We start from the raw sequence: 21,170 nt of genomic DNA on the forward strand, positions 1-21,170 counted from the left end.
GTAAGGTGTAGTTTAAAGGAAACAAACAAAAAAAACTTCATTTTAAAATTTTTAAAGTTTTCTCAAGGAAAGGTGGCCTATGGCTGTAATCCCAGCTACTCAGGAGCTTGAGCCCAGCCTGGGCAACTTAGTGAGACTCTCTCTCAAAATAAAAATAAAATAAGCTGGGAATATAGCTCAGCAGTAGAATGCTTGCCTAGCATGAGGGAGGCTCCCCAAACTTCATCCCCCATACTGAATAAAATATTGATGCTTGATGTTTTTAAATGAAAATTTAGCCAGGAAGAGTGGTACCCATCTGTAATTCCTGTACTTGGAAGACCAAGACAAGAGGATCACTGCAAGTCCAAGGCCAGCCTGGGGTACACAGTAGGTTCAAGGCCAACCTGAACTATATAGTGAGACCCTGCATCAAAAATCAAACAAAACAAGACTTGGTGGTGGCCCAGGCTTGTAATCCCAGCACTGGGGAAGTTGAGCCAAGAGGGTGGGGGTGATTTTCAAGCCAACCTGGACTTCTACATAGCAAAGCTCTGTCTCAAACAAAACAGCAACCCTCCTCCCCAATTAACAGCACATTTAGAATTTATAGCATATGTAAAGGGAAAATATAATGGAACATAAAGCAGGCCAGGGATTTAGCTCAGTGCTTCTGCTGCCTGCCTTGCAAGCACAAGTTCCTGAGTTCAATCCCTGGTACCAAAAAAAAAAAAAAAAAATGGTAATGGAACATAAAGGGTGGAGGTAGGCAATAAAAGTAAATAGTTGAGAGGCTTTTACACTGTTTATAAAGTTGAATGTATTTGAAGATCAATTATGGTATTTGAAAATATTAAAATTTCTGGAGAAAATTATGAAAACAAGATGAAGATGGTTCAAAAGTGAGTAGGTAAAACAAAACATTAAAAATACTATATGAATCAGGTCTTTATATTGGGGGGGCTGATTTTTTGAGTTCTTTATATATTCTAGATAATAGTCCTTTGTCTGAGGAGCAGCTGGTAAAATTTTTTTCCTACATTGTGGGCTGTCTCTTAGTTCTGCTGATGGTTTCTTTTGCAGTGCAGAAGCTTTTTAGTAAGATGAGATCCCAGTTGATTCTTTCTGCTAGTTCCTGTGCTACTGAGGATTTCTACATAAAGTCTTTTCCTATGCCAATATCTTTAAGAGTTCTGCCTAACTTATCTTTCAGCAAATTAGGGCTTGTACACAAATGTTCATAACAGCTTTATTTGTGATAGTCCAAAATTGAAAGCTTTACAGATGTCCACTGACAGATGAATGGATAAACAAATTGTGTTGCAATCATACAATAATACTCAGCAATGAAGAGCAATGAAAATGAACAAACTATTGATATGCTCCATATGATGACTCTTAAAATAATTATGCTGAATAAAAAAAGCCAGATAAAAAACTGTGCATATTTAATGATTCCATTTGCTTGATGGTCTAGAAAGCACAAATGAATCTACGGCAACAGAAAGCAGGTAGTGGCTACTTGGAAACAGGGATTGGGGAGGAGTGGGGATGAGGGATTACCAAGAGGCACAGGGGATATTTGCGGGCAGAGTATGTTCACTCTCTTTATTGCAATGATGATTTCCTGGATGTATACATATGTCTAGACTTATCAAATTGTACACTTTAATTACGTGCAGCTACGGCATGTCAATTATACCTCAACAAAGCTAAAAATATTCTATATGAGTCATGTGAAAGAAGAAAGGACAAAGAGGAAAGAAAGAACAAATGGGAAAATAAAAAGCAAGATGGAATACGTAAACTCAACCATATCAAAATCACATTAATATAAATGGAACAAACATTTCTTTAAAAAGCCAGTTACAAGATGGACAAAAAGCAAGACATATTTTCCTGTTTTTCTTTTTGTTTTGTTTTATTTGGTACCAGAGATCAAACTCGAGTCCTTGAGCTTGCAAGGCAGGTGGCGGAACCACTGAGCTAAATCCCCAGCTGCAAGACTGAATTGTGGTATGCTGTTTACAAAAAATATGCCTCACATATAAAGTTACAGAGATTGAAAAAAATATAACATGCAATATGTAAAAGCTGGTAAAATCCAAATCAGGTCTATAGTATAGTTGACAGTTATATCAGCCAATGTTAATTTGCAGAGCTGGATGAAGGGTACATAGAAACTAATATTTTTACAACTTTTATGTGAAACATTTTTATAAGAAATTACTAGTGTTTCTCTTTCTGACGTTTTTTATGTTTGTTTTATTTTGTTCTTGAATTGACTTATCCTTGTGTTGTTTTCCTGTTCATGGTTCCCTTTTTTTCCCCTTCTGTTTAATTGCTTGCCTTGCCTGGTGCCTCATTCTGTTGGAGTTCAGGGAGCTGTGGTCCTTGTTGTCTCTTTCTAGAATGTCCTTCAGAACACTTTGGAGTGCTGGCTTGGAGCGCTTTGGAGCGCTGAATTTATTCAGGAATTCTTGTCATGGAAGTGTCTTATTTTTCCATCAGTTTTGAAAGATAGTTTTTCAGGGCACATCAATCTGGATTGGAGGTTGTTTTCTTTTAGGGTTTGAAATACTCTACTCCTTGCTGTCCTTGACTGGAGAATTTGTGTTGAGAAGTCTGCTATGACTCTGATGGGCTTTCCTTCAAAGGTTATTTGTTTCTTTTCTCTTAACAGCTTTTAATATTCTGCTCTTGTGTTCAATTTCTGAAATCCTGATTATTATATGCCTTCGTACAGTTTTTTTTTTTCTGGTACCAGGGATTGGACTCAGGATCTTGCACTTGCAAGGCAGGCATGGCACAACTGAGCTAAATCCTCAACCCTGGCGTAAATTTTTTTTTTTACCATGGCTAATTGGAGTCCTAAATGGCTCATTTATCTGTAGATCAAATTATTTTTCCCTACTTGGAAAGTTTTCTGCCCTTATTTCTGTGAACGGGTTTTTTCTGTCATTTGTGTTATCTCCTTTTAAATCAACTTCCATCAGTCTTATGTTGGGCTGGGGACTTAGCTCAGTGTTGCCACTTCCTGCATCTCATATGCAAGGCCCTGAGTTTGATCCCCAGTATCAAAACAAAAACAAAAACAGTCTTATGGGATTCTTCTTTGCATCATCTAGCAGCTGTTGTAGGATTGAGTTTTTGTGGTCTCTTGATGTTTTTAAGAAATCACTCTTTTCATGTTTGTTACTGCAATCCTGTCTTCTACCTCTAATATTCTGCCCTCACACTGGTTCATTCTGCTGCATTTACTTTCAGTGGAATGTTTAATCTGTTCGAATCTGTTTCATGAAGTCCATTTCTTTCCTTTGTTGAGAGTTTGTAATTTTCATCATTCTCCTAGACTCCTCTATTTTTTAATCTGTGTCTAGTCTAGAGTCCCTAAGCAAGTTTTTGTTTTGTTTTCTTTTGTACTGGGGGTCAAACTTGGGACCTTATGCTTGTGAGGCAGGTGGCAGAACCTCTGAGATAAACCCCTGACCCCATAAGTTTTTAATTATTGTCATCAGCTCTGTAGTTACCTGAGGAGTTATTTCTGATTTGACTTTTTCTAGAATCTTATTCACCTGCTTTATTACCTCCACTGTTGCCATTTCAGAGAGTGCAGGTAGGTAGCTTTGCTAACTGTTCCACCTTATTGATCCCTGGGTTTACCTTTGGTGACCTGGAAGTTTGGGGTTAAGTGTCTTCTCATTTCCTTTTCTTTTCTTTTTTTTTAGTTTAATTTCTAGATTTGTGCTTGTAAATTGCTTATGGCAAATAGCTTTATTGCTAGTATTTAGAACCCATAGGAAATTACCACTTCTCAGAGATGTCTTCCAAGTATAGCTGGCTTTTGGGGTTTGAGTCTGTTGCAAGATCCTACTCCTTCAGTTTGTTGGGGATGAGAAATTGCTGCCTATTTGTCCTAGTCCCTAGATCTTTGGCACTGGCTTACAGTATCATTTATGACCCTTAAGCAATCTGTCTTGGCTTACCAGGAAGAACAAATGATTAGAATAGTTATGTCAACTTGGCTAACATAGTACAATTATCAATAATAATAGCATCGAACACAGTCTCGAAATGACAAACTAAGGGATTTAGCTCATAGTGATGCTGGCTGCTTGCCTCACAAGCGCAAGGTCCTGAGTTCAATCCCTGGTACCAAAAAAAAAAAAAAAAAAAAAACTGGTAACAATTGATTTGCTACCTTCAATCATATGATCTATATTTGTGATTATTTAAAAAAATCTAAAACAAACCATAAAATTGTATACAGTAAATATGTCCTCAATATGGCAGTTTTACCCTCAGAGGAGAAAATGTAAAGGGAGTTAGGGTAAAAATAGAGAAATAGAAGAAGAGATTAGAAGCAAGGCTAGAGGACAAAGGAATATTACAGAAATTCTGGGAAACTGGTGAAGAAGATAGGAGGGAAAGAGAGAAAGAAAAAACTATAAACAAGAAGAGAACAAACCCCACCGAAAAAATAGAAATAATGTTTACACTCATATAAAAACAAGAACAATCAAGGAAAAAGAAAACAGAAACAAGAATGAGAAAAGAAAAGTGTGTCCACTTCAAGGTGTGTCTCTACTGCCACTGGTAGACAAACTGGGCAGACAGAGACAAGGTCTGTGTTGATTTATCCCAGCAAAAGAGCCATGGAATTATAGTGTTTTAGTGGATAATCTCAGCAAATCTGCACCTTTAGTTCCACTGAAGTTCGGGCTGCTTTTTTGCTGAGTCTGGAACCTGATTTGTTCAGCCTATAACACTCCATGTACCTCATGCTGGCTTGAACTGAGCTCCTTGACCTCCTGCGGACTTGAACTTAGTTCTGCTTCACCTTGACACTGGGAGCTGCTAGATGGAGTTTTGAGTACAGCTGGCCCCTCTCCAAGATGGATACTGGCCAATCACCCTCTACTGGGAGACATTTGAGCTTGAATAACTGGCCAGCCACTGCAACCCACTGTGTCCACTGGTGTATTTCTCTGTGGAGCCTCTGGGGTCACAGCAGTCACCGTGTATCTGCATGGTTCAGGCCGCCCTCCCATGAAGTGAGTCAGGGCTCAGGGAGAAAGTGCTACTTGCCACCTCTTTATTTTTCATTGAAGTCTCTCTTTGATCTCCCTATGGGCTTCAATTCTCACTTTAGATCCTTGCTGGGCCCTAGGAACACATTACTCTTCTTCTCTTCCTCACATTGCTATATTCCAGTGTCTAGACAGCAAATCTTGGAAAGGCTGTTTCACTACTGTTCACTACTCTGCCATCTTCCCAGAAGTCTCCTATTTTAAGACAGGGTCTCACTATATAGTTGAGGCTGGTCTTGAATTCATATATTCTAGGCTGGCCTTGAGCTCACGGCAGTGTTCCTGAGTGCTGGGATTACAGGCATATGCCATACCTGACTTTTTTTTTTTTTTGAGACAGGTTCTCACCGTGTAGTTCAGACTGGCCCTGAACTCACTAGGTAGCCTATTCTGGCCTAGAACTCAAGGTGATCCTACTGCCTCAGCTTCATGAGTGCTGGGATTACAAGGGTACATCACCGTACCAAGCCTTTTTTTAGTTCTTTTGGACCCAGAAGTAGGACTGATGCATCATATGGTGGTTCTATTTTGAATTTTGCTAATCCATAATAGGTGGCAATTCTTTCTTTTGCTTATCTTTATCTGTACCTAATGATAAGCAGCTTAAGGGAACTAGGTGACACCTTTGACAGCTGTCTGGAAATCTTCTTACTTGGATCTACCTGTTCATTAGATACAGTATCTATTTCCATGTTATCACAGGTAACGCCTGTCAAATTTTATGACATCCTACAACAGGTCCTCCTTTCATCCAACTCTGACAATATTCCACTCTTTCTCTCTTAGGTCCCACAGTAGGGGCCTTGAGGGCCATGGGGCTCAGCTAAAGGTGTGTTAGGGTTTATATCTGGATGTCCCCTCAAAGCCTCTGCAATCATAGGTGGGCTTTTGTGAGGTGACTGGGTCATGCGGTGTGATACTCAGCAGTGGATTAGCCCACTGATCCCCTCCTTTGATTCCTCTGTTTTCTGCTTCTGTGCCAACAACTCTTTCTCTCTGCCATCTTGCTCTGCCTTAGAGCCAGCTGCCTACAGACTGAAACCTCTACAAACTGTTAGTGGAAATAAACCTGTCCTCCTTTACGTTGTGCATGTGGGGTCTTTTGTCCCAGCCACAAGAAAGTTAACCAAGACATGGTGTCTTGACTGCCTCCCGCACCTCTGCCGCAGGGCTTATGATGGTAACCCTCACCCAAGTTACCAAATCACACAGCATAATGAATCGCCCCAAATCTTAGGGCCAGGATTGTTTCATTACAGTTTTTCCTGGTTTGGAAGCATCAGATGAGCTCAGGGGTTTGGATTTAGACTCCCACGTGAAGCCAGACTAGGGCTAGAGATGTGGGACTCTTCTCACTCGTGTGTCTGTGGCTGATGTTGACTGTCAGCTGAGCCCTCACCTGGCCATTAGTTGCAACACTTACAGATGACTCTGGTGACCTCAGGTCCTTACTCATGGCACTGAAGTAATTCAAGGGCACACATCTCACACAGAAAGACCTGGAAGGGAGCTGTGTTGTTTTGTTTGACTAGACTTCGGAAGTTCTACTGCCCAGGCCATCACAAAGAATTTATTTAGGGATAAAGGGACTTCACCTCTTGATTGCAAGTTTCTGAAAGACTGGAAATCACGTTGCAGTCATTTCTAGAATGGATAGAAACCTTCCCCCAGATCCACTTGATGAGGTCATGGCCGTCAGTTCCCAGTTCCAGCACAGCCCTCTGTGTTAAGGGTAGGGAGGGGATTCTCTAACCTTCACAGCAGTGGCCTCAGGGGAGGTTTTGATCTGCTTCTACATGAAGCAGCACCAAGACCCAGACTGTTTGAAGGTACTGGTCATTGAACCCAGGGTCTTCACACTGAGCTATATCCCCGGCCCTTTTTAAAAATTTTAAATTTTGAGATAGGGTCTCCCAAACTTGCTCAATTGCCTAGACTGGGCTGGAAGCTGTGATCCTCTTGATTCAGTTTTCCAGAGGGCCAGGATTATAGGCATGAGCCACCATGCCTGGCACTGGATCACTTTTGATCAGTCTGTTTAGAAGTGAGTCAGCGAAACTGGCCTGATGGAATGCGGGTGAGGACATCTCAGAAGAGCCCTCACCAGAGAAATCTGATGGTCAGGGACTCCTAATCACTGCTCTTTGAAACAAAGCTATTTTTTATTTTCTTGATTACATTTTCTTCTCTGCAGGGAAGTGTTTTTCAGTAGTATTAGCAAGGAGTAAATTGTTATGGTCACTTTTAATTTTAGCGAGCAGTTATACATAGAAACTGTATTCTGAAATCCGTCCTCTATTTAGTGAATTATGGGCTGAATACTTTTGTTCTCTAGACATTGAGCATTTTTCTTTGATACTTGCATTTTTCTTAAATCATTTTTTTTTTGAAAGATGCCTGCCAGCTGAGGTTCTTCACAAGGTTCTGTTTTCAGCCACAGAGCTTTGTGTTATTTGTGCTGTTTTGGTTTTCTCTCCATTCAGGTCTAGCTTTTTTTTTTTTTAGTTCAGACTGGCCTTATACTATGTAGCCAAGGCTGGCCTCAAACTTGTGGTGATCCTCCTGCCTCAAACTTCCAAGTGCTGAGATTACAGGCATATATCACTGTGCTGGGCCTTTTTTTGAATTTTAGATGGGATCTCACATTTTCAACTAATATTAATACAGTTTCTGCACACCAGACATAAGGTGTCTCCTTTCTGATCTTTTCGCCCCTTATTCTAATGCACTATCACTTATCTATTGAGTTGGGGGGGTTATTGAGGATGGCATCCAGAGGTACTCTACTACTGAGTTGCGCCCCAACCCCTTTTAAAAATTATTTATTTATTTATTTTTATTTTTTGGTACCAGGGATTGAACTCAGGACCTTGCATTTGCGAGGCAGATGGCAGCACCACTAAGCTAAATCCCTGGCCCCTAACCACGTGCCTTTTTTTTTTTTTTTAAATCTGAGACAGGATTTCACTAAGTTGCCCAGACTGTTCTCAAACTTTTGATCATCCTGGCTCAGATACCGGAGTGCTAAGATCTCAGGCAAGCATCCCTGAGCCTGGTCCATTAGCAAATTCTCACCATTCCTTTTATCTTTTCTCAGATTTCATTTGCCATGGACTCCAAATGAAGATCTGACTGTTTCAGTTGCACAGGAGAATTATTAAAATCTTTAGCTTCGTTTAGCTCCCAGTTTTTTCTGAGGTTTTTGAGTCAAGTAGATTTGTCCCTCAGTTAGTAAAGTCCTAATTCCAGAATGTTACTTCCTCCCAAATGTTTCTCTACAGTCTTTATCCATTTTTTCTTTCCAGTAATTTTATTGCGTATATTTGAGATTAATGACATGACACTATGAGGTATTATAGATATATATGAGGTATTATAGATATATAGATAGATATAGATAGTAAAATACTATGTTGATATAAATTAATTACTGTTATCTGTCATCCTGCATAGTCAAAAGTAGCTGAATTCTACTTAATAACAAAAATATCAACATAATGCAATGTCATTACCTGTAGTGTTTGTATTAAGAGAAACTCTCCAGATTTGTTTACCCCATGTAGTTCTAATTTGTACTCTTAGGCTGACATCTGCCCATCCCCCAAGTGTGGTAACCATGATTTTATTCTCTGTCCCCATTAGACCTCTTTTTTTTTTTTTTTTTTTTTTTTTTTTTTTTTTTTTTTTGGTACTGGGGATTGAACTCGGGTCCTTGCGCTTGCAAGGCAGGCCACCGAACTGCTGAGCTAAATCCCCAGCCCCCCATTAGACCTCTTTTAAACATTTTCTTTTGTTTTTCGATTCCACATCCATGTGACGTTATGCAATATTTTTCCTCCTGTGTCTGGCTTAGCATAACACCTTCCAGGTTCATCTAAGTTGTGGCCAGCGGCAGTCTTCTTTGTAAGGATGCGAAATACTCCATACTGTGCATAATGCTATGTTTTCTTTATCCATTCATCTATCAGTGGCATATTGGTGTTTTGTTTTGTTTTGGTTCCAGGGAGCAAACTCGGTCCCTGCGCTTGTGAGGCAGGTGGCAGAACCACTGAGCCAAATCCCTGGTCCAGCAATATTGTTAATAGATAACTCATAGTGCATTGTATTAGAATGAGGAACTAAAAGACAGAAAGAAGACACCTCAAGTCTAGCTGCAGAAACAGTATTAATATTAGTAGAAAACGTGAGATTTCATCTACAATCCAAAAATAGGGCCAGCATGTGGGACCCGTAAGAGAGGTGGAGGCAGGAGGATCAATGTGAGTTTGATTTATTTCAATATCTCAGCTATTATGAACACACTGTAACACACATGGAATGTAGATATTTTTATAACATGATTTTATCTCCTTTGGGAATATACTCAGAAGAAGGATGGCTGAGTTACATAATAGTTCTTCTTTTGTTTTTAAATATTTATTAATTCATTCATTGCAGTACTAGGGATTGAATTCAGGCCTTTGCACCAAGCTATGTCTCCAGTTATTTTTTATTTTGTGACAGGGTCTTGCTAAGTTGCTACATTGCCTTGGCTGGGCTTAAACTTTCAATTCTCCTGCCCAGAATGCTGGTATTACGGGTATGTGCCACCATGTCCAGATGATAGTTCTATATTTATAAGAAATAAGAGTTTGAATTTCACCTGCGCATAGTGGTGCACATTTGTAGTCCCAGCATTTGGGAGGCTGAGGCAGGAAGATCATTGTGAGTTTGAGGTCAGGGACTACGTAGTGAGACCTCATCTCAAAAATACTAATACTACTACTACTAATAAACTTTACCTTCCTTTTATTGTCTCTATCTTCATTATAGTTTTTGGGTTTTTTTTTTTAGATAGGGTCTTGCTATGTAGTTCAAGCTGGTTTTGAACTTGTGGCAATCCTTCTGCCTCAGCCTCCAAGAGCTGAGGTTACAGGCATGCATCATTAGGGATATTTTTATACTTAATATTTTTGTAGAATCCTTTGTAACTACCTCTAGCCCTGACTGGTATGGATTTCTCCCTTTTCAAACTCTTATCCCATTTGTTTGCATAATGTTCTTTCTTACCTGGTTCCCACATGAAAGCAGATAGCACACTGCCTTTTGGCAGAGTTCTTCAAGCCAGTGATTGGTACTTTTCTCCCAGTCCCTTCAGCAAGGGTATTTGTATTTATCTTTTTCTTCAAGTAAATACTTTAATACTTTAATATTCTCTCTGTGTTTTAAAACTTTGTTTGTCCTCCAATATATTAACCCCCAGACCTTGAATTTCAAATACTCTGGAATGTGAACTTTTCTTCACTACTTGCAAGATATGTATGTTTAGAGGGAAACACTTGTTCGGAGAACTTCCCAGTCATTGGCCTGACTTCTGAACAACTTAATGTGGGCTCTAAGGCATGTGGCATGGCTACATGAACCTGAGGAACATGAGGACCAATGTGCTTCTTGAACAGGACTCTAGTGCAGTCATCAAGGTGAGATCTCTTTTATTTTAAGCAATTGTTTCATAGGATTTACTTTTTCTTACCCCTAAGGAGGCAGATAGCCAGGCATGGAGGTACACACCTACAATCCCATCACTTGGGAGCCTGAGGCAAGAAGGCTGCTGTGAGTTCAAGGCCAGCCTAGACTATGTAATGAGTTCAAGGCCAGTCTGAACTACGTAGTTAGACCCTGTCTCAAACAGAGGGGGCAGGGCACTAGCTGCAAACTTCCTGTCTACCATCCTTCCTGAGGGTCTAGGATATGTACTACCAGTTGTAGCCACCACCTACTTGTGCTACATGTAACACACTGCAGATACACACACTGCTTATACATACGTGAGCCCACACATCATGGGTGCACATTACATCTAACACACACACACACACACACACACCACCTGGACATAGGTACCACAACCCACAGTGATGGTCGGCAAGTGCCTTGGTTGTGGGGTATACACAACCACAGAAGAACCCACTGCAGTTCCAGCGTAATGTAGCACCAACACTTTAACAACTGGCCTGTGATTCATTGTAGGGAAATCTCAATCACTGACCACAACCACGACCACAGCATAGAGCAAGGCAGCACAGCTGTGGCTGCCCTCAGGCAATGACTTGGCCCAAGCTCCCTGCCCCGCCTTTCCTGCATCCTAATTTCAAGGAAACTCACAGTTGCTGCTCTTTTGATAAAGTTTTCTTGCCAGGAGACACACATGCTCTTTCTCCCATCTTTTAGAAGTCCCTTGCTTGGCAGTGACACACATCTGTAGTCCCAGCACTCAAAAGACACAGGCAGGATTGCTGTGAGATCGAGGTCAGCCTGGGCTATATAGTGAGGCCTTATTTCAGAAAGAAAGAAAGAAAGAAAGAAAGAAAGAAAGAAAGACGGACCTGTGATTCCACTAAGTTCTTTATTCACTGCCCTATTTCTTTGCTCTGCATAATCAAAATCCTACTGGCATTACTGCCAGATTTCTCCTCCTATTCTGAGCCTTTTCTGAAGTTTTATTTTTAATTGACAATAATTGTATGTAATAATCTCTACTCATGAGCTCTATGACCCTGTGGCTTAATCACCTTTTAAAAGTTACACCTCTGTGTGTATGTGCATGTGTGTGGTTTTGGAGACTGAACCCTGCGATATAGTGGCACCTCCACTGCCACACAACCACAGCACATTAGAAAAGCAGCTGTGCTGCAACAGGGCCCAATGGCACAGACCTGTTAGTCCCAGCACTAAAGAGGCTGGAGCAGGAGGATTGTGGGTTCGAGGCCAGCTAGGGCTACATGGAGAGTTGAAGGCTTTCCTAGACTACATAATGAGACTGTCTCAAACCAACCCCCACCCTAAGGAAAAAGAAAAACAAAAAACAAAAAACCCAAGAAACTCTATTTCCATACCTTGGCTAAACTAGGCCTTCATAATGCCCATAAAAAGGCTAGGCATAACCAAACCAAACTCACTCTACACAAAGGAAGTGGAGGAAAAATTCAAGATAGGAGTCATAGTTGTAGCTAAAAGTTCTCCCCCTAAACCAATCACAAAGCAAAACAGTGCATCAAAAATTCTATTCTAAATTATATATTCTCTTACAAGTTTATATAGATTTTTTTTTGAGATAGAGTCTTGCTATATAGTCCAGGCTGGCCTTGAAATTGCAGTGATCCTCCTGTCTCAGTCTCCTGAGTGCCAAGTTTACAGGCATGTGCCACTATGCCCAAATTAAAGATAATTTTTAAAACTGTTCATTCAAAGACTAAGAGGAGATTTTGTTCTCCCCTCTATCTTGACCCCACCAAAAAAAAAAAAAAAAAAAAAAAAAAAAAAAAAAAAAAAAAAAAAAAAAAAAAAAAAAAAAAAAAAAAAAAAAAAAAGCCAAGAAGATATACAGTAAGAGTTGGCCACACTTAAGAAAATACGTGAGGAGCCAGGCATGGTGGCGCACACCTGTAATCCCTGCATGTGGGAGGCTGAGGCAGGAGGATCGCTGTGAGTTTGAGACCAACCTGGGCTACATAGTAAGTTCCAGGTCAGTCTCAATTATGTAGTGAGACTCTGTCTCAAAAAACAAAAAAAAGAAAAAAAAAAGAAATTATGTGAAGTAAAAGGAATAAGCATTAAACACTGAAGGATAAATTATAAGAGGCTTTACAATGAAGGAGTCCAAATAAAAATCTACCAAAAAAATACGGAAAAAAGTCAGCAAACTCATCAAGTGGGGAGCTTGGATAAAACACTGAAAAACAGTTTACAGAGAATGTGACAGGAATAGAAATCACAACAACCAACCAGTCATGGTGATGCATGCTTGTAATCCCAGCCACTCTGGGAGGCTGAAGCAGGAGGATTTCAAGTTTGGGCCCACCTTGGCCAATGTAATGAGACTCTGTCTCAAAATAAAAAATTAAAAAAAGGACTGGGGATGTAACGCAGTATGGAGGCCCTGGGTTCAATTCCCAGCACTGCAACAAACAAACAATAACAACAACAACAAACACAACATACTTATCACTGGAGTCTCTGAAGAAGAGAAACAAGTGGAAAAGAACTTGCTTTTTTTTTTTGGTTTTTTGAGACAGGGTCTCACTATGTAGTTGAGACTGACCTGGAAGTCACTATGTAGCTCAGGCTGGTCTCAAACTCACAGTGATCCTCTTGCTTCAGCCTCCCAAGTGCTGGGATTACAGGTGTGTGCCACCATGCCCAGCAGAACTTGCATTTGAAATCTAAGACTCTAAAAAAAAATGAGAAAATTTAAACTATAAATATTGAAAGGGGCCCACCATATTCATGGGGAAAATGATCTGTTACGATCAAGCCTGAGACATATCTTAGGAAAAAACATTAGATTTTAAAGACAAAGGAAACATTTTCAGCCTCCAGGCATAAATACCAAATTACTTATAGCAATGAGAAAATTAGGCTGGCACTGGACTTCTCAAGGACAATGCACAAAGCTTTTTTTTTTTTTTTTTTTTAAGATAGGGCCTTGCTATGTAGTCCAGGCTGGTCTTAAGCTCACTAGTCCAGGTTGGCCCTGAACTTCATGGCAATCCTCCTGCATCAATCTCCAGAGTGGTGAAATTACAGGCATGTACAGAATTACACAGGGCTTTCGAAGTTTTAAAAGAACTTAAAAAAAAAAAAAAAAAGACATCACTTACTGCCAGAATAAATTCAGTCCTCTTTTAAAGAAAGATAAAATCCAGGACTCCATGACAAAGCATTCATTGTGTCTACTGTCTAATTAGAAAGTACTGAATGTGAGAGCTAAGTATGGTGGCACAAACCTATAATCACAGTGCTCAGGAGGCTGAGGCAGGAAGATTACACATTCAAACATAGCTTGGACTACTACTACTTTGAAGGCAGCCTAGACTATATAGAAAGAGCCAGTGTCAAAAAACAACCAGATAAAAATTAAACACAAAAAAGAAAAAAATAAATAAATAAACCAAAAAACATGACTCACAAGCCAAGAAATATTGATCTAACAGACTCAGAAACAATACGGAATGAAATCATCTTTTGTATAGCTGGGGTTTAGCTCAGTGGTAGAACATTTGCCTAGCCCACTACGTTTGATCCCTAGCACTGCAAAAAATAAACAAAATACAACATTTTAAAAAACATCTTTATAAATATGCTCACAGATGTAAAAGAAAAATGTACGCATAATGAGGTGAGAAAAGGAAGACATAAAAAGAAACATCCAAGTAGGGCATGGTGACCTCATAGCTGCAGCCCCAATGACTCAGGAGGCTGAGGCAGGAAGACAGCTGGAGTCTAACAGCTCAAGGCTACCCTGGTCAACACGTGAGACCCTCTTTAAAAAAAAAAAAAAAAGCCAAATCAGAATCTCAGAGCTGAAAAAGCCAGTACTTGAAAGGAAAAGGCAAAAAATAATTATTTGATGGGATGATCAGATTAGACACTGAAGAACCGCTCAGCTAAATCCCCGGTCCTGTAATTATTTCAAAGTAAAAAGTTAAAAAACAATCTATTCATGACTGAATTAGAACTTGGTCCTTCATGATCATCAAATGCTTCTACTGGATGTTGGCTCTGGTGACCAACATCACTTAACCAGTCTGTTCTTGCTTTTGCCCAAATTCTAGATGACTGGGAATCCTGGAGCAATTCACATTTTCTTTGTAGAGTCTATGAACTGAGGTAAAAGCAAGACAAACAAACTTCTTGGCTAATTTCAAATCAAACACATCTAACTCCATTTGAATTCTAAGATGCTGTTTTTGTCCATTTTCTGCTGCTATTACAAAATACCCGAGGCTGGGTCATTTGCAAAGAAAGAGGGTTATTTATCTCACCGTTTTGGAAGCTTACAGCCTATGTAGCATGGTGCTACCTCTGGCAAGGACTCTGGCTACATGGTGGTGGAATCATGGCGGGAGAAAAGAGACCACATGGTGACACAGGAAGCCAGAAAGTGGGCTTGTCATGCTCTTGTTTATGTAAATTTAAAAATTTATGTAAATTTAAAAATTTCTTTTGAAAAAATGTGCCTTTCTGATTGTGCTTATGTCTTCATGCCTTTTTTGGGGGGGTACCTGGGATCGAACTCAGGACCTTGCTTCATGCCTTTTTGTTTGTTTGCTTGAGATAGGGTCTTGCTATCAGTTCAGGCTCTGCTGAAATGGTTCTCATTTTGCACTGTCTGAATCCCTGGAGGTCTGAAGATTTTGGTGCTTTGCTAAGTCTCCACCCCCAAATTTTCCTTTTCCTTTTTTTACTATCCAGGAATGGAACCCAGGGCCTCACACAAACTAGAGAAGGGCTCACCACTGAGCCACATCCTCAGCCCTATGCATTTTTTATTTTTACATAACATTTTGCTAAGTTGCCCAGGCTGTACATGAATTTGCCATCCTCCTGCCTCAGCCACCTGAGTAGATTCCAAGTGTGTGCCAATGCACCCAGCCAGACCTATTTAATCGAAAAGTAAACAGTTCTATCACCAGAGGTTTCAGACAACCTAATTTTTGGGGAAGCTGTATTATGGAAAGTGGGAAATTAGAGTATCAGAAAAAAAAGTAATTAAAATACTTTAAACTGGGCATGATGGCATATGCCTGTAATCCCAGCATTTAGGAGGCTGAGGCAGGAGGATCTTTGTGAGTTCGAAACCAGCCTAGGCTATATAGTGAGTTTCAGGCCAGTCTCAACTACATAGTGAGACCCCGTCTCAAAACAAAACAAAACAAAAAACAGAACAAAAACCCAAAAAACACTTTTAAGCCTATGAAAAATCACACATTAACAAGTCTTAAAAAAAAAAGACCTCATTAGGAGTTGTTAGGGTACAAACTCATGATTTTGAAATTTGATAAATAAGAAGAAAACAGTACCGATGCTGTGTTATGATCAAAGAATATCCCCTAAAGGCTCACTCACTCATTGCTTGCAGACATAGCTGTGGTGACATATCAGCTGGTGTGGCTTACCAACAACTATCGGAGCAGTGGAACAGACAGGTAGGCTGCGAACTGAAGAGGTCAGACCCACCCCAGATGTGGGTGGCACCAATAAATGGACACGAAGCTTGGAGGGAATAGAAAGGAAGAGAAGGAGGAAGAAATCTTCCCTTGTGTTTCTTCAAAGGATCTCCATCTTCACCCTTGCCTTTCAGACTTTCACCTTCAGTTACTCAGGCTTCTAGCACAGAGTCTCGAGCCTTCCAGGGCAGGCTCTGGCTTTCCAACAGGCACTCACACCAGAACATGTAGTGAGTGCCAGACCTTATGTTTTATATTAAATCTGTGCCTGCAGTGAACCCTAATTACTACAGTTGCCAGCCGACGGGCTTTTGGGAAATGACTGGATCATAATGGATCTGATTCCTTTTCTTTTTCACTTGTTTGTTTGTTTGTTTGAGACAGGGTCTCACTATGTAATTCCAGCTAGCCTTGAGCTCATTATGTAGCCCAAGGTGGCCTGGAATTCATAGCAATCCTCCTGCCTCAGCATCCCAAATGCTGGAATTACAAGCGTGTGCCACCACTTCTGGCAATAACAGATCTGATTTCATCGGTGAATTGATTTTCTGATGGACTCTTACTTTGATGGTATTATTGAGAAATGTTGGAAACTTAGGAAGTGGACCCTAATTGGATGAAGCCTGTATCTTGTTCCTGCTCCTTCCTCCTTAGCACCTGCACTTTCCCCCTCTCCCCACTTCCTGGCTGCTGTGAGGTCGGCAGCTTTACTCTGTCACATCCTTCTGATATGATGTCTTTGTCTTTTCACAGGCCGAGAAGCAATGGAGCCATGTGACAATGTAATGAAATGTATAAAACCATCAATCAAAATAAACCTTTCCTTTTTTTAGCAGACTTTCTCAGGTATTTTGTCATAGCACCAGAAAACTAACACATGCTACCTATCATCTACAAGTGGTATTTCTGGTTAACCAAAGAGCAGATTAAAAAAAAACAAAAGTTCCTTAAGGTGAATTTCAGCTAATAAGTTCAAAAGGAAGCATCAAACTAGGAATTCCTATTTCACAAGCTTCAATGCAATACTGGACTGAGTCACACTCATCAATCCACGCTAAAACATTTGAGTGAAGATGATGGGAAAAAGAAACCTCACAGTATAGGACTCAAGCTGCTATCACTTTAGTAAACCAGAAGAATTTCATCATTAAGAATGAATTATCTCAGGCAGAACATACCTTATGATGAGATGTACTAGGAAGCACACACAAGCATTATGACCTATTCTTACCTAAAACAGAAAAAGAGAAACTGCATTTAATGAACATTCTAGTAGCTCTCATTACTCATCTCCAGAAATTAAAGAAATGTAAAAAAAAAAACAACAAAGGAATGAGGTACATTCAGAATAAGAACATCTTATAGTATAAATGGCTAAGTTTGGTATGAAAAACAGAGTAGAGGTACTAGTAAAATAAAATCCAGGAAAAGGTCCTTCAAATGAAAATTTAATGTACTGATCTTGTTTAGATCTTGAATTGATTAAAGCAACTATAAACAGAACCTTTGAGTCAATCAGAATACTTTTAACATTTGCTGGATGAGATAAAGTAACAAGGAGACTTTTCCTAATTTTATATGACAAGAACATGGTGGATATGATTTTTAAAGTTTCTTATTAGATACACATATTGAAGTTGAGACTATCTCAGCCCAAAACAAGAAAAGGGGCAGAGTTGGGGGGTGGGACAAAGGACAAAAGTATAAACACACTTATAATTCTTGAAGTTGATAAATGTGGAACTTGTCATCAGAGCTGAGGTAAATTATGTTATGATCTCTCTTTTTGTGTATGTTCACATTTTTCCACAGAAAAATGATTTAGCTGTTGCTGACCTATATTGACATGTCATTTACTAGCACTGCAGCAAAAGTTGAATTGCATTAAGGTAGTATTTGTTAGGAAAAAACTAATAGTGTAATTACACTGATACATAACGGATAGTAGCCCATGTTCGTGAGAAATTAAAAAAAAAATTTAGGGCCTGGGATTTAGCTCAGTGGTTCTACAGATACCTCCCAAGTGCAAAGTCCTGAGTTCAATCCCCCCAGCCCCGAAAGAATTCATAGCCAGTTGTGCTGGCACACACCTATAGTCCCAGCCCTAGGAGGCTGAGTTAGGAGAACTGAAAGTTCAAGACAAGCCTGAACTACACAGTGAGACTTTGTCTCAAAATAAAACAAAACAAAAAATCCTACCCCCCCCAAAAAAATCAGGATAATAAGAGATGGCTGTAAATGTTCATGTGATATTTCTTTTTCATTATTTTCTTTATTTTTTTGAGGCAGGGTCTCTATATGCAGTTCAAGGGCTGGCCTTGAGTTCACTGGGATCCTCCTGCCTCAGCCTTCTAGGTGCTAGGATTACAGGCATGCGCCACCACACCCGGCTCACGTCTTATTTCTTGAGCAGATCAATTGTTGACTAGATTGGTAGGTCATTTTAAAATCATAAACTGGTAAAGTGCGGTGCTTAGCAACTTTTCTGGATATATTAGAAAGTCCTATTTAATAATTTTATTTTTGTAAGGAGACGACATCAGTAGGAAGGCAATCTATGACACATCCTTAGTCTGAACACTGTGCACACGTGTGTCCAGCAGGACCCCACACGCATAGCAGGTGCGGCTTTCCAGTGACACCTACTTGTGCACAACTCAAAACTAGAGTTAGAAAATAGCTCAGATTTTCAGCTGCTTTTCCCAGAACTCCAAGATCTCTTTCCTGTTTATCTTGGTGGAATGCCTGTGTTGTACTTGTGATTTTTCTGTTCTCTGCAACGTATTCAAACAAGATTGTCACAGATGAGGAAACAAGAGGTCATTACTTACAATCAGATGTTTGACTTCCTGTGTGGAAAAGATACTTGGATGTGAATTTTTAACTTTTTAAAAGGAGAAATAGAGCTAGTCTCATATAGGTAAATTCTCTTCACGGCTTCCCTCAGGAGTCAACAGAGTCATTCCTAAATTCCTCTCCTCATTCATCTCTGCCCTGACACTCTCTATATCTTGTCTGTTTTTGGTGAGTCTCTGGTCATTTGTCAGGTAGCTGCTTTATAGTTTAAGGAAACACTCCTAGAAGAACAAAGGGAAACAACAGGGGTGGCCAAATAGCGTTAGGAGATGAGAACACTTTTACCTTTTTATTTAATTTGTTTGGTGGTACTGGGAATTGAACCCAGGGCTTTCACATGTCCTTTGCTGTTTTCTCCTATTTTGTCTTGAAACAGGGTCTCAATTGTTCAGAGTAGCTTGAACTTGCAATCCTCCTGTCTCAACCTCCTGAGCACTGAGGTTATAGGCAGGCACCACTGCACTTGGCCTCATCCTTCAGTTTCTGGGACTGTTCTCCATTAGGTTGCAGTATTCAAGCCAATCCAAGAGTAATTCCTGGCACTGACCTCACCCCAGGGTAAACGTCATCTGCACCAAGTGCTACGAATCATGTCATCTTAATGATCAAGAGAGACACTCACTGCATTTTGTGTCATTTTCTGTAACATGGGCTAATAGTTCCTAACTCACAGCATTGTTTGAGAATTAGTTAATATTTCTAAAATGCTTAGAATTTGGCAGGTAACATAAGTACCCTGTTTATGAAATGAATTCCTGCAGCAGTGTGAATTTTAAGTGGCGACTGCTACAATGCAGATGGAGGTCTACAACCACCTTGGTGGACTTCCTGTTGGCTATTACCCTGACATCAAGTGGGACCACGAAACCTCACACAATTAGAACTGGCTCTCAGATTACCAAGCCTGAACAAGTGGGGATGCTGAAATAGCGAGTCTTTGGAAATACACAAACTTTCTTTTTTTTTTTTTTTTTGAGATAGTCTCACTGTGTAGTTCCAGCTGGCCTTGAACTGGCTATATAGCCCAGGCTGGTCTTGAACTTGAAGCCATTCTCCTGCATCAGCCTCCCGAATGCTGGGATTACAGAGTGTGTGTGTGTGTGTGCACATGTTTATTTATTTATTTATTTATTTAGAGACAGGGTCACCCATGTAGTTCAGGCTGTTCTTCAACTATGTAGCCCAAGCTGGCTTTGAATTTGAAATGATACTCCTGTCTCAGCCTCCCAAGTACTGGGATTACAGGTGTGTGCCACCACACCTGGCTTGGAAATACTTGAAATAAATACTGTATAGTTCTGTTCATGAAAACTTTAATAGAGGTATCATATTTGACTAAGGGTATTCAAAAGAAATGTATTCAATTTGTGATATTTGCATACTTAACTGGAACAAAGGAGCTAAAAGATTTTTTTGTTTTTTTAGACAGGGTCTGGCTATGTCTTTCAGGCTGGCCTTGAAGTCACCACCACAGCCTCCAGAATGATGGGAATCACAGGCCTGTGGCACCACGCCTGGCTGCATACGGAGAGCTGTTAAGCAGATTAAAGAACATCTAAATCACAAGCCTTTTTATTTTCAACACAAATGGCAGGTGGAAAGCACAACACTGATTAACTTTGGGTTCCACACTCCCTCTCCCCCAGTCTTGTGGTACTGAGGATTGATCTCAGGGCTTTTCCACTGAACTATAGCCATCTCTTTACCATTTTTTTCTATTTTGCTATTCTCCCGGGGCTGAGCTTCAATTTAACCCTCCTGTTTAGCCGGGGGGGGGGGGTGTGTGTTTATATTTTGTAAAACAATTGTATATATCCGTGTAGTACAGATCCTGTTAAAGAGGCTTTTAAAAAAATATCTAAAATGTAAAATTTTAAATGCAAAAAATAAAAAAATCATTAACGTACCACCAAACCTCACTTCTCAGAAAAAGCACTAGTCTGAACTTTAGAATCTTCACCGTGGGTACTGCAAGTAGCACTGGTTTTTATCCGGGTTTGAACCCGGGCGGACTTCACAAAGTTTAGCGTTCAGAGTAATTAAAAACAAAAACAAAAACAAAAGCAAAACCGAGAAAAGCGCCTCACTTTCCGTGCGTCTACACTGGGGTCCGGCGGGGCACAGCCGCTCGTCCGACCAGGGGAGCACCCTTTTGTTTCTTCGCTTCGACCTCGGCGGTGCGGGAGCCCTGGAATCCCACGGGGATGACCCTCGCAGGCCGCCCCCGGCGCGGCGTGACCCTGAACCCGCTGCTTCC

Source organism: Fukomys damarensis, unplaced genomic scaffold (assembly GCF_012274545.1).
Source record: "Fukomys damarensis isolate Sample0158 unplaced genomic scaffold, DMR_v1.0_HiC HiC_scaffold_10, whole genome shotgun sequence".
In the NCBI taxonomy this organism is placed as follows: Eukaryota; Metazoa; Chordata; class Mammalia; order Rodentia; family Bathyergidae; genus Fukomys; species Fukomys damarensis.